At 26.4% G+C, this 14,940-nt stretch overlaps 1 long non-coding RNA gene across 4 annotated transcripts; it reads right to left on the minus strand.

The window, feature by feature from the left end:
• Positions 1–2,965: 2,965 nt before the first annotated feature.
• Positions 2,966–10,865, minus strand: LOC107997188 (uncharacterized). 4 transcript variants are annotated; one of them, XR_009832098.1, is made up of 6 exons: positions 9,836–10,864; positions 6,941–7,099; positions 5,976–6,175; positions 5,606–5,733; positions 3,857–5,496; positions 2,966–3,434 (listed from the first exon to the last, which is right to left on the minus strand). It is a non-coding gene; the product is annotated as an uncharacterized LOC107997188 (long non-coding RNA). The 4 variants fall into 4 exon arrangements; XR_003697576.2 differs by having other exon boundaries at positions 3,857–4,217; positions 5,317–5,496; positions 6,941–10,852; XR_009832099.1 differs by having other exon boundaries at positions 6,941–10,865.
• Positions 10,866–14,940: the final 4,075 nt, after the last annotated feature.

The raw sequence follows: 14,940 nt of genomic DNA on the forward strand, positions 1-14,940 counted from the left end.
ATTAATTATAGAACACAGTTCTTTCTTTCGCGAGTTTGATGAATTTTTTCGATTTATTCAATTTTTCACTATATTTTTTATATGATCATGGGAAATTTTATTTTATCAATAGTGGTTTTGATATTATTTTTCGAGCTCGTTAATCGAATTTGGATTCTCGATGTACATTTTCAAAATATAAATATCATAGATCAAAACAAACAATGAATACAAAATTCAATAAATGTCTAAATAATTTCTTGAAAAGAAAACATCGATTGGCAACTAAGATCGTACAATTCAACTTTCGTTAATTTTTTTAAAAAATAAAATTTAAACTCCACAAATGATTTAAAATATAATATTACAATTACATGATATAAAAATATATTGAAAAATTAGATCGAAGTAGTGAAAAAAGAAACGAGGTGATCATTTGAATGACATCGTGTTCTATTTTTAATTTAAAAATGTGATTTCAATTCGGACGATTATTTATTTTCATTAACTTTCACGCTCTATCTACGAATTCTATTATCATTAAGATGAATTTTTTAATAACTAGAGGTAATCCTATTTCCCCTTTGTGATTAAACATTAACGGTCTTATCGCGTACGCCACTCAGAAAAATCGCTACCCATGCAAGATGACCTAAAACCGTAATATCCGCAGAGCGCAATTAGATGGCCGGTATCTCGGTACTTACCCGAATTCACTGGGCTTAGCGAGTTCTGCCCAAACGACCGGTGATTCTGACACCGTTCCAGACACCATAACTGGACCCTCTGCGAGATTGTTCCGCCATCTCACGCTTCCGGTAAACACTCGATTCGACCAATCTCGAGTTGAAGAAGTGCTTACCCAATAGAAATCCTACTCCATCTGATAAGCATCAGACGAATGATTTGTGCGATAGACAGATTCGTATGGAGGAGCATAGTTTTGTTTTTCCTTAAGTTTCTATAAGTTTTCAAATTTCAAATTTCAAATTTTTCACATCAGATATCTGAAGATTATCTTGTAGCAATGTTTAAATTTGTCAAAAGCAAGAAAATATGCTAGCAGAGTATATGAAAACAATCAAGAAATATAAATATTTTAATTTTGGAAACTCTTTTTCTCTTTTATTGTTTTTTTTTTTTTTTTGAAAAGACAAGTATGTGAAATATAAAAAAAAATTTTGTTCATGTCAAATAATTAATTTTTTTCTTAATTATAAAACTGTTTAGCTTTTTATTGTTATTTATATTTGATTATTTTTCTTGCTTTTATGATATTTGTATTGACTATCATATATCTAATTTCTTACATATGTATAATTGCTTTATATGCTATTTTAGTTTCAGAATAATCTAATATAATTTGTAATTATATTGATATGTATATAAATATTTATATTAATATTCTCCTATTTAATATTCTTCTATTCCTACTTGACAAATGTATTTATAATGATTATACATTATTTATTATAATTACATATATACTAATGTAATATATATTAGTAGCTTATATATAGTCTTATTATTAATATTAATTAATTATTATTTAGAACAATTACACAACTAACCTTTATTTTGTTAGTCATTATAGCTCAAGATCTAACAATTTAAGAGATAAATTTTGAACTTCTCTCACACACGTTTTATTCCCAAGTGTGGTCACCCATCCAAGTATTAGTCACGGCGAACATAGCTCGACTTTAAAACGATCACGTGGGAATCAGTGAATTCTACATTGCAAAGGTTATTAGCGAATATTGTGGCTATTATTATTATTATGAGATACAGATGTTCGTTAAGCATTAACTGAGATTACTGTTTAAAATAAATTTCAAATCATTTTTAATAACAATATTGCTTATTTAAGTATATCCAAATACTAATCGCATTTGATTTGATGATATTATTATTAAGTCTTTAAATTTACTGTTATTAATTATTCGGTAACTTATTATTGAAAATTAATAACATATATTTTCATATTATTAAATATTTTGATTGTAATTAATATAGCTTGATTTTCATATTCAAAGAAGAATAAATTTTATAATAAAAAATTGACAAACATTGTTATTATGTATTGTTATGTTATATTATCATGTATTTTTGGTCATTAACCGAAGATTTAAAAATTTAAAAGTGAATTTTCCAAAAATATATAGTCAATTATTTCAATATTAATCATGACCAATATAGTTAATTTTGATAATTCGATTCCAAGAAAATAAGATGATTGTCTGAAATAATTAGTTAATATTCACATATTTTTATTTTTTATTATTATTATATATTTATTTTAATTTATTATTATAATTCAATAATATTTAACCAATTATCAAAATTCCAATGTTTTCAGAAACTACATCCTGGTCTATAATCTGCTTTGAAATTTGAAAAAAATTTCGAAACTATTGGTACGACTTTCAATTTTCAATTTGAATCGAAAATAAAAATTTTTCTGAAAAATATGTCATTTTATTATTAATACGTGTCATCATATTAACATTATTTCTAAATTCTGACTTTCATACAAATCCACTAAAAAGATTAATATATTACAATGATACTCATTTGGATAATCGCTAACTTTCAAATAAATCAAATATCCTCATAATATAATTGAATAAATTGAATCTAAAATAATTATCAATCAAACATATCACATTACATTAATATCGTGTCATTCCACATGAACAATTCCAATGATCGATCAGTGATATTCATTTCAAAATCAACACGATTTCCAAGAGAATTCCAACGCTTTTCCAACCACGTTTCGCGGATATTCAACGAGCAAGCGCGTGAAGAAATAAAAATACGAATCGTCAGACAAATAATTTCGAAACGATGTATTCGCTTAAAACTTGTTACTTTAATTTTAAAAGCTTGACGATTCCGACCTCGTAATTTATCGAAATTAAAAGGATTCCTTTAAGCTAGGATGAGAAAAGAGAGGAAATGAGGAAAAAAGCGTTGCGGCTTCTCTTTAGATTTTTATTTATATTTGTGTATTTACATAAAATGTTCCAGTCCTTCTTATTAAATGTTTCACCACGGTTGGCACACACCAAGCGACCAAACATCGTGTTGAAATTCTCGGTGAAATTCTCACAAGGGAAAGGGAAAATTAAAGTTTTTCTCGTCATAAAAATTTGCAAGTGATTGAAAAATGAAATGGAATAAAGATCGCGCGACGATGGACTGCGAATGATAAAAATCTTCAACTGGTATGGACCATTCCATGCGGTCGCATTACCATAATAGGATTTTAGTGCATTTTTCTGCGGCATCAAGGCTATATCATTCGAAAATAATTCGTCTGATTTCCAATGTGCCATTAGCTTCTTTCTTGTTGCGGATGTGGAACGCAACGGAGGTGGAGTTGATGTCGAATTTTTTGGCGATTATGTCGATGGAATTGGTTTCATTAAGAGATATTTGCAGGCTATTTTCTGAAATTTATATAAGCGTCAGATTGACATTAGAATTCCATATAATATGGAATATTATATGGAATAATATGGATAATATGGAATAATATGGATGCTTTATGACTTATATTAATCCAAGATATATTCTAATATAATTGTTGACAAGAATATTAATTTTATCCATAGGATCTGTTAAACAAGATTTGAATAATGTAAGTTTAAGATCTATAATGATTTGTATAAAAAACAAATGTCTAAATCTAGATCAGAGTCGTTCAGAGATTTGATAAAAGATCGATAACCATTATTTTTGTATTGTTAATTATAAAGCTAATAACAACAGTCATTAAATGATTATGGAATATCTTATTCTTAAACATCGATATTTCCATTACTACATTATTATATTGTATTACAGCATTATCATTTGAATTATAGCTTACTGATTGAGTACTATTATGTCCGATGCAGACGCCTGATTAGTTACAGTTCATACAGTGCACGAATTATTTGTCCATAATTGAATTACGTTCAACAATGTCATATTATCAACATTTTTATGCTTAATAAATTTAATTTGAATTGCTTGCATCAAAATCGTGGTGTAAATTTTCTTTTTCCCTATGTTATGTGTTCTTTAATGTGTCATTTAATGATATTAAATATTGCTCGAATTCGCAGTAACTGATATAGTTATCAGATTGGATTAAACAAATCTTGCTTACATTAGGCTTCCATTATTATATTTGATACAACACGCCTCTAAGCTGCAGTTTTATATTTATAGCAATTTCTTTAGACCAACTGTTGAGAGATTATATGTCATTAGTGTAATATTTGACAATTAATTAATTAAAAAGAAGATATATGTAACATAATTAAATATCATAATTAAATATCATCTATGTCTCTACTCTTACTCATTTAATCTGAATCGATTTAAATCAATTAAAATATCTATAAAATTTTGTATTAATAACTTGTATTAATAAATTATAAAATATAATTTTCGATAACAATATTTTTTCAACTGGAATATTAACTTTGATTCATTGAGATTAATTTATGATGAAGAAATCCAACTAGACATCCAATTAGTATCTTAGAAAAATATTTCTGCTCTCGTACAGTTATCAATCGAATAAAATGCAAAGGTAGAGAGAGCGGAAGCGTTGAAATTCTGTGATTCATTGATTCGTAACCGATGGTCGTCGGAACTTCCTGAAAGCATTCGAATAGTAGGAGCTCATGCATTAGCCGAAGCTTGGGCTAACCAAATTTCGATCTCTGAATATTCAGATTTTCTATTATTCGACGGTTCAGAGGCGGGGTTCTGTCGCGTGCATGGCCGGTCGGCCAAGCAAATGAATAATCTAAATAAATAATCGGATTGAAATTGAATAGCGAATCGTGTTTGCGCGTGAAAATACGGAAGCTGGCAAGAGCAGGATTCGCGCGAACCTCGCTTTTTAACCTTTAATGGAGTGTCAGCCGATATGTCAATTAATGGGACACCTGGACATCGACTTCTTCAGGTTGAATTAATCGATCGATTCTATCTATGATCCGTTTCGATTTCCCCCTCTTCCTCTATTTCTTTTCATTGGTTATCAATTTTTATATTTTATTTACGTATTTGTCAAAAATATTTTAAATTTGTTGTCGTTAAACTTCCTTCAACCATTATAAGACTGGTGTAGAGATGAGATATTTAAAATAGATCAATGAAATATGTATAATGATCTATGATTCAAGATCAACAAAAATCAATTTTAATTTATTTTATGCAAGTGATAAATTTCTTAACTTATTTGAATATAATGAAATTCATATAAACTTTATACATTCAAAAATACATCAACAATACATACATTCAAAAATATCAGTATCAAATTGGACTAACCATGCAAGTTTAATTTGATAGTTTTTCTACTTTCACTTATTTCTTTCTTTACTTATGTTTGTAAAACATGTAAATATCTTCGTCTAGTTCATCAAGATTCATTAATTTAAAAATAAATGATTCAGCTTCATTTGAGTTATCATCTTGATAGTTTTCTTTACACGTATAAGAACATTTTTGCTAAAAGAAAAATAACGAATTATACAATATAATTAAATATCTTGTTTAATCACTGGTACTCAATGTTACATATACTAGTGGAACATATATGTTCAAATATAATACTCACATACATGTATGACTTCACCATATTTGTTTAATTATTTATCTTTCGATTGTAAATGTAATGATGAAAATTTTAATGAAAAAAAGAAGTAGTACTTATTTTTTTCAAAAATTTCTTTCAAAAATACGAACCTGAAACAATAATGCACAATTAAAAAATTTTCAAAAACAATATTCGAATTTCTCGATCAAAAACCGAGATCTATATTACTATTAAAAAAAGATGCAAATAACTGCTGGAAAAGCGGTGACAGAATTTCACGCACTTTTAAAATGAGTGGTGTACCGATGCAACATTGGGAATTAAAAAGGATTGAAAAGTAGGGAAAACAATTGTAATGCAAAGCTTTATATAAGCCCTATTTATCTTTTACCTTTTTTCCCTACTCGGATGGTACGCTAATCCTCTTCCATTGTTATTTATTACGTGATGACTGTTTTACCTTTGGCACACTCGACTTGAATGAGACCTCTCGCGTGTTTATTCGCGTATTTGTCTCTTTTATAAACCATAAATCACACAATTCGTATGGATTACCGCTTCAATTCATTCCAAGGAACAAAGTGGTATTATCTGCCACGTACGAAATCCTCGATTATTTAAATTATTAAATTATTACTTGCAGTTTAACGATATCCATATAATAAATTTTGGAGAACGAAACGGAAAACCTCATTAGTGTCTGAAAGTGTATTTTTGAAAGTGATAATGAGAATATATTTCTTTTTTCAAAGAAGAAGCTTGCTTGCACTTTCGACTTTGATGAGGCATCTGATCTTGTGCTCTGAGCTATTGATGCACAGTAGCATGAAACGAAAATTCTTTTAGATTTAGCGTTTCTAAAAAACATTGTTTCCATAAAATTAATTTTTGGAACATTGCAAGTTTTCTTTTTAATCGTGTTTTAAAACGTTTTAATTCTTATTTTTATTAATTATTTTATATATTTTGTATAATAATTATTAGCCTAAGATATAATTTCTTTGTAAAATACTTCTTTTCATTAGAATAAAAATAAATAAACGAAAGCAAAATATTAAATAATTCCCAAAACACTTTAAAGAAAAAAATTTTTTAAATATTCAATTGTATTATATTTCATTAATAGTTTTGTTTTTGAAATTGATGAGAATTTAAAAATTAAAGAATATAGTTGGATATTCAAATTTCAAGAAAGAAATCTTTAAAATATCCAATTTCAAATATCCAAATATTTATGCTAACAATTATTGTCGATATAAAAATATCAAATTAAGCGATATTAATTAATTTCAAATTAATTGTTGAGTGGACTTGCATCAATAAAAACTTATGTCACTTGTGGAAGGATTGCTTTACCTGTCGTTAGAAGACAAGGTTTTATGAAGTAAAACTTTTCTCGAGGCTTCTACGTCAAAGAACAGAAGTTCGATAATAATTATCCAGTGAATTTCCAGAAAAAGCCGAGTTCGTTGGAACGATGCACGCTCGGTGAACAAAGGGTACTATTGCTCGAACCTGATATAAAGAGGAAGTAGAGAGTTCGTGAAATTTAACAAAGCCTGCCCAGTCTGGAAATTTGAATGGTAAAGGAAAAAATAGATGAGGAGCAACCTCGCGCCATCTTTTTCATAGAAGAAAAGCTGCATTCTTAAAAATTATAATGTTCGCTGATTTCTTGTTTAGATTCGAAAAAACTGTTTGGAACCGCGGTCCCATTTTCATGATTATCGCGCCATCTTTCACGAGTTTTGTATATTGCAATCGGAGAATCGAAGAATTGAAGGATTTTATGACATTTTGTTAAAAAATAATATTTTTGCATGAGTTTTTAATTAGTTATCAATTCTCGTAATTTCCAGAATTTCAAATTTTAATATTTTTAATCCATATCATTTATATCTTTAAAAACTTGAAAGAAATAACTTTTGAAATAAAATACTATTTTCTATCTCACTTATATGAAGAAATGTTTTTTTTTCTTGTTTTTTGATTTAGTAAAACGAGAGAAATCGAAAAAGAAATCATCAACAATTCTCAGAATTTCCTAGGATAATTAATATGTTATGATTCTGATTCTACTACTATTTTCTAACATCTATTTATATATTTATTTATCTATTATATATTATTTATTTATTTATATCATTTTATGAATATTCATTAATCTCAAAAACTTAATAAAAAAAATTAATAATAGAAAAAATTAATAAAATATAATATAAATTGTAAATGATATAAATGTTTTTTATCAAATACAATATATTCCAACACACAGCACTTTAACTTTCCTAATTTGTGATAAATATTTCTGCATGAAAAACTTTCATCTTGTAGTTATAATATAGCAACTATATTCCATTTAACATGAATATATTTAAATGAAGAATAAAAAAATATAAATTTCATAATTTGTTGCTAGATATCTCTACTATAAATTACGAAAAGATCCTCTATCAAAGGGAATCACAACATTATATTTTTCCTCTATAATTTTGATTTTTCTTTTTGAAATATATGTATTCATCATAATCTTTTTCTATCATTGATGAATCATAGATTAAATATTATATAGTTAAAATTATTTTCAATTTATAATAATAATATCATAATTTATATGTAAATTCATCCTTTCACTAATCCTCAACTACCATATATGGAGAGATTTCTTTATCTTACTTAATATTATACATATAATATTAATATTACAATCAAATATAACAAGGTATCTAATGTTAACCAATAGTTTAACACAAATCTACATTCAAAAAAGAGTTTTAAATTAAAAGTTTGAAACTTAAATGCAAATGTAGAATGTACAGTTTTAAATATGTATTTTATTTAAAATACATATTTTATTTAATATCAGATATTTTCTGATATTAATGTTTTTTAATTTAAATTACGACTTTGCTATATTGCTATAATTTATTAATATTAATATTTTTTGCGATATCGACAATATATGAAATAAATAGGCGCGAAACTGGAATGAATTTTCCAGTCTTTTTTGAAAGAAACGATTACTAGTTTCTATGAAAACCACTTGTTTAGAAGCTTGACGATTGTTATTCGACATCTCTTCAAGCTGTAATCGAAGCACGACACAATGGTAAACACGAATTTGCATCGAATCATTCGCAATTCAAAATTTTTCGCTCAACGTATGAACCGTGATGGTAAAAAAAAAAAAGAAAAGAAAAGAAAAAAGAGGAAAAAATGAAAAAAAGAAACAATTTGTCCGCTGTTTTACGATTCATCGAGTAAAGGTTTCAAATTACAAACGATTATCTCGAATTTATCGGTTTCCACTCGTGTCACCAGTCGACCGATTAATCCGTCGGGGGATAGTCACGTTAATTTGTTCGAAACGTTTTACAGTGTATCGACTATGGAAAAAGTTAAGAGATTTATTTCCTTTTTTTTTTTTTACGGTTTGCTAAGAGCGTTATAATCAATTGTTTTTTGATTCTGTATGCATTTATCAATTTTGTATAAACAAAAAACATGATATCATACAAACTGATCTGAGAAAAATTTAATAATACTAATAATAAAGCTTAAAATATTTCTAGAAGTAATTATTATAAAAAAATAAATATTATACTAGTTTCTTATTAATTTCATATTTTAATGAAATATTCATTTCAAAATACTTATATGAACTATTGTAGAAAATATTAGTATTAGTATTTAAAGTATTATTTTTATTCAGTTATTTGATAAAAATTGATTCTAAAGATTAAAATAAACATAAAAGTTAGTATAAAGAATTGTCAATTGAGATTTTATTTATTAAGTTTTTAAAAAATAGTAAATAATCAAAAAATTAGCTAAGATTTCATTTAGAATTAAATTATAAAATAATAAATAATGAACTATAATTTATAATTTTATACTAATTATTTATTTTTGCATGCACATTAATATTTAAACAAAATCAAAAAGAAATTATATCAAAATAAATCATTTTGGATCTTTGTGTTTTAATACATAATTTCAAAACATCTTTTTACTTGCTTTCAAAGATCAATTTACTATGTATACTACTATATTAAAAACCATTTCATTATTAATTTGTCTTCGATATTAATTATAAATCTAAAAAACACGTCCAGATATCCTTCATTAATCACGAACTTGAAATCACAAACACCTCTTCTATCTAATCACATGGTAATATTTATAAATTCCGTTATTACCGACAGATTTTTTATTTTGAATTCGTAATAAATGAATTTCCGAAACACTAACATTCCCTCTAAAAAATCGATGTCAACATCAACACAATGACATAACAATTCATCAAAATTAGCACAGATCGACAACTATAGCTGAAAATTAGCAGAGCGTCACGTCGTCGTTTCGGAAGAAAATCAACGGGAAGTTCCCGGTTTGTCGCTCGGTTCGTTTCGTTCGCCACAGTGAAATCGAGCTGTGAGACGTTCCACAATTGACGAACTCGCGCGTTCAAGGCGATGACGTTTCACCACGGTATTAGTATGCAGGGAGGAGACCGGCTCACTTGCCTGGGGCTTGTTATTGATGATGAACGTGCCGCCCGTTAACACTCGAGCCGACGCGGCGGAAGCGGAAACACCGACTAGGATACGTTTATTCCACGCCACGGAGTCGAATTTCACTGTTCTACTTGAAACTTAAACGCGATATCTAACTTTTGGAAGGTTTCCGGTATGCGACGATGGATTAATTAGAATTTTCATTTTGAGAGATACGAGATGATCTTGTATGTACACTTTCCTATGTGCTTCAAACGTCGATTGCTTTCACGCTTTGATGAATAATATGTAACCAGCATTCTCAGTATAATTAGAGAAATTACTTGGAATCGAAGCTTAGGATGTGTGAATCGTGAATGGCTTTTCATAAGAGAAAGAGGAAGAGGAAGTTATTAAGCAATCGTTTTGTAATATAATATTGTTGCAATGGCTTGGAAATTTAACGGTTTGAATAAAGTATTAAATAAAGTTTAGTGTTTGTTTTATGATGGATAAATCAGAGTGGAGAATTTTATAACGAACGATGTTACAATGAATATTATAGCGAGTTGTTTTTCTCGTTAAATCTGCTGCAACGAATGAACATGCTATGACGAATGCAGGAAAATACGAAATTTAAATACAATAAATTAAACTTATAATATGCATATTTATAAGTTTTATATTCATATGTTAAATATGCTTTGTGTATTTATAAAGTATAATAAATTCTTTAATGAATTTAAATTCATTTCTTTTAATAATTAATTTAATTAAAGATATAGATCATTATAATTAAGCATAAATCAGTGTCGGGATATTTTTATGATTAATATGTATGATATATTATAACAAATAAAATTTTAAAAATAATTAATTCATCACAATATTTACTATATAATATTAATATAGTGTTATTATATAGTAGTATTTATTACATGTACATAAATATTATGTAGATATAATATTAACTTTAACAATGTTTTTTATTTTTATTTTATGTTATATATATTTTTAAAAATAACTTAAGATTATTAAAATCGACAAGTATTGATAAATAATTATTAACTATATAATTATGGACTATTCATATTAGAATGAACGAAGATAATTTTTGAAGAATTAAAGATTTGGCTTATTTTGAAATTTGACTTATTCTTTTTACATCACATAAAACAAGAAAGTTGCAATATCTTAACTATAGTCAACTGCTGATGCACGGTAACGCAAGTAAGGAAACTTTAAAATAATTAATTAACTTCTAAACTTCGATACTTTTTAATACGTTTACTTTTAACTAGAAGAAAAGAATTCATCGAATGTATTTATAAATATAAGAAAACGATATAAAAAAGATAAAAAAATAAGTAAAAATTAAATTTTTTAAATATACTGATACATAAAATTGATATCATTAATTTAAAATCTTATCTCATGACAATTTTTTCCATCCATAGTGTATTAATATATTCGTGGCACACCTTTAATAAAATTCTAAAGATCAAACAAATACAAAAATTATACAAAAATTGAGACTTATTTATTTAACATAATGTTCATAAAATTGCTTATAATTTAATAAACAAGACATTTTTGTATATTACTTTTTATGTTTGTTTTGACTTCTAAAATTAATCTTTTACTAAGTGTCAAATCACGAATACATTAATTTTCTAAACATTTCAAACATCATGAGGCGATTTGTATATAATAAATATTGTACAATCAACATATTAATAATCGTGTATCATATAAAAGTTTTTCACTAAATTACACAATTTACAAATTTTGTATAATCTTTAATATTAATATTTTATTAGTCGATATTATTATATAATTTCGTATAAAGCTATTCTAATTGTTTTCTTCGATCTTTTATGTAATGTAATTAATTATTACATCCAACTTTTCTCAATGATCTATCCCAATGTGTTTATTCGTGATTACACCGATAATGTATAATTAACGGATTATTATAGATGAGGTGAAAAGCGAGTGTGATAAGTTAGTTAAAACAGAAAAACAGCCAAGTAATTTATGGTGTTATTAATTTTCCCAGGTCAGACTCTCGTTAAATCGAGGTTGGTGTTATTTAAGCGGATTAAACTGTCTTCCGGTGTTTGCTCTATACTCTCTCGTACGTGTATCGATATTGATTTCTCTAGACTAGTGTTTTTCAATCTTTTTTAAACCTTCTTTTTTTCTCAATATTCAAATATCTTCTTTAAGAAAAATTTAAGAAATCACTATATATTATGTAATTAAATTAAAACAAACAAATACTGAAAATTATTAATTAAATATTATATTGTTATATTACTATATTTCGAAAAACTATGTAAAAAACTATGTATATAAAAATTGTGATTTACAAGAAATCAAGTACAAGTTGAGTATCATTATTTTAGATTAGAGAAAAGCTGGAGAAATATCGAAAAATTTTTGGAGATTTTGAAATATTTTCATATTTTATTTTTAGAACATTATTTACATTAAAAATCCTTTATAATTTTCCTTTATATTTGATTGTTTTTTTCTAAAAAAAATATAAAAAAAGAATTAAGAAAATTTATGCGAAAATTTTAATTTTACTTTATAATATCTATCTTTAATATTTAATAAAATTCTATTTCCAATATCAATCTATATGAACTATTTATTTCCAGTATCAATTTATACGAACTATTTATTCCCAATGTTACGTTATTTTACGTTATATGAAATAATATATTATCCATTTAATGAATAAATGTATTCGAATTGCTAAATCAGTTATAAAGAAAATTCTTTAAATCTAAACTACATTGACAGAAAACTAAATACATCTTTCCTCTCTTCCATTTACCTTAATGACATCTTAACGACATTATCGATATATCGTTAAGTATTGAAAAGATATCGATAACTTATCGATAATCAATATTCGCCTCTCCACTACTGAATAACTGAGCGGATATCTGCTGTATCCATGAGATAATAATATAACGAAATAATAAAACCAAAAAAAAGGAAAAAAGATAGAGATACGTTGCCACGCGAATATATAATCGAATAATACTAACCTGGAACAGGAAATATTCTTGTCGTGAACAGGATATCAAAAATTACTTCCGACATTATTCAACGTATCGTGAAACGAAATGAATTGAATTTTCACCTATTATCGACGACAATATAGCCGGTTATCTATCGCTTACACACATTCTCCACGTGTTATTATCATAAGTTAGTACGCAGAATTTATTAACGAATTTATTATCGAATAACGAATTGTGGAGCCGACTCTATCCCATGTCGAATCAATTTTGCGATTTTCGACGATTTGCAATGCGAATGATCGTCCGATTCTTTCCGTCCTCCATTTTTTCTTTCTTCCTTTTTTTTTCTTTTTCTTCCTACCGCGGTATAAATCGACCGCTCTTCCTAATTTAAAATTCCTAATGGCGAAGTTATAACTTTTCATCGTCGCAAATATGCCTGCATCAATCGTAAATCATTCCCTACGCTCTGCTTCAGACACAGGATTACATTCGGCACTGTAGATATTCGAGACAACGTCCTTATTAATAGCACGTATATAATTTTTAATGAAAAGGACTCTCTTGATGAATACGCGAAAATATTTCCACTGGTGGCTTTGAAAGATTACAAAGACACGTATGTAATTTTCATTAACGTAGGAATGGCTCTTTCTCGTGAGTTAAAATTACTTATGATGGAAAAGAAAGGTAATTTATCGTAAAATGTATCGCGTTCTTCTCACAATTTCCTGAATTTATGATTGTACAATCGTATTTTCATAATTCATGCGTGCAAATCCCGAGAATTAATAATAAGGATTTTTTAATCAGGTCGTTGCAGTTTTTAAGAAAACGTTTTAAAGCAATGCATTTTTTTAAATAGTATTTTTAATTAAATCGTTGTACTTTTTAATTTCATTGGAAGTTATATTAATCAAAACCTTAAACAAATTTGATTTATTATTACAATTAAAATCAATGATAATTGGTTTTGCAAATACAATTTGTCAATTTAAATTTCTTATATGTATACTTATATATTTATTTTTTCAATACCCTTTATGAAAATTTACTATTTAAATTTATTAACAATTTTTTATTTATTTTTAAATCTGTATGAAAAAAATATTCGATTTAGATTTTAAATCATATTTTTGATGTTAGATATTCCGAATATATAATACGGATAAAAAAAGCTCTTGTAGTTAATTTTAATTAATTTTGTAAATAATTCAAAATAAAAATTAAAGTTGTTTTATATGATTTGAAATTATTTGAAATCTCTTTTATATCCTGAATGATGACAATAATTACAATAATAGACAAAAATCGTGAATATTAAGATTTTATCAATGATATTCAATAACAGTTTGAAATCTTATTTCACATAATAATAATAATTATGGCAATAATGATAGTTATGTTAAAAGAAAAGGATTATAAGAATTTATAATAAATAAATAGAAAATAATAAAGAATAAGTAAATAAATTTAAAGAGAAGAAAAATTAAAGAATTCATAAATATAAATTTAAATTTATGTCTACGTAGAGCTTAAATAAAATTATATTTTATCTCGGACAATTTTATGTAAGAATGTAAACTATTTTATATTCGTGTGAATATATTGGAATTTTAAAATCCACTACAATCATCGGATCTCTTTAACGTCCGATCCTGGCAGCACGGAGGGAATTCGATTATTGGCAGATATAATTACACGAATAAATGATTTGCGTCTATCAAACGTCGTTCACGCTTCATTGCATTATAGATTTTAATTATTCATTTCCTGGTTAGATGATTTCTACAAATATCGAGCTTCATGAGTAAGCTCGCAT

Source organism: Apis cerana, linkage group LG11 (assembly GCF_029169275.1).
Source record: "Apis cerana isolate GH-2021 linkage group LG11, AcerK_1.0, whole genome shotgun sequence".
NCBI classification, from domain to species: Eukaryota; Metazoa; Arthropoda; class Insecta; order Hymenoptera; family Apidae; genus Apis; species Apis cerana.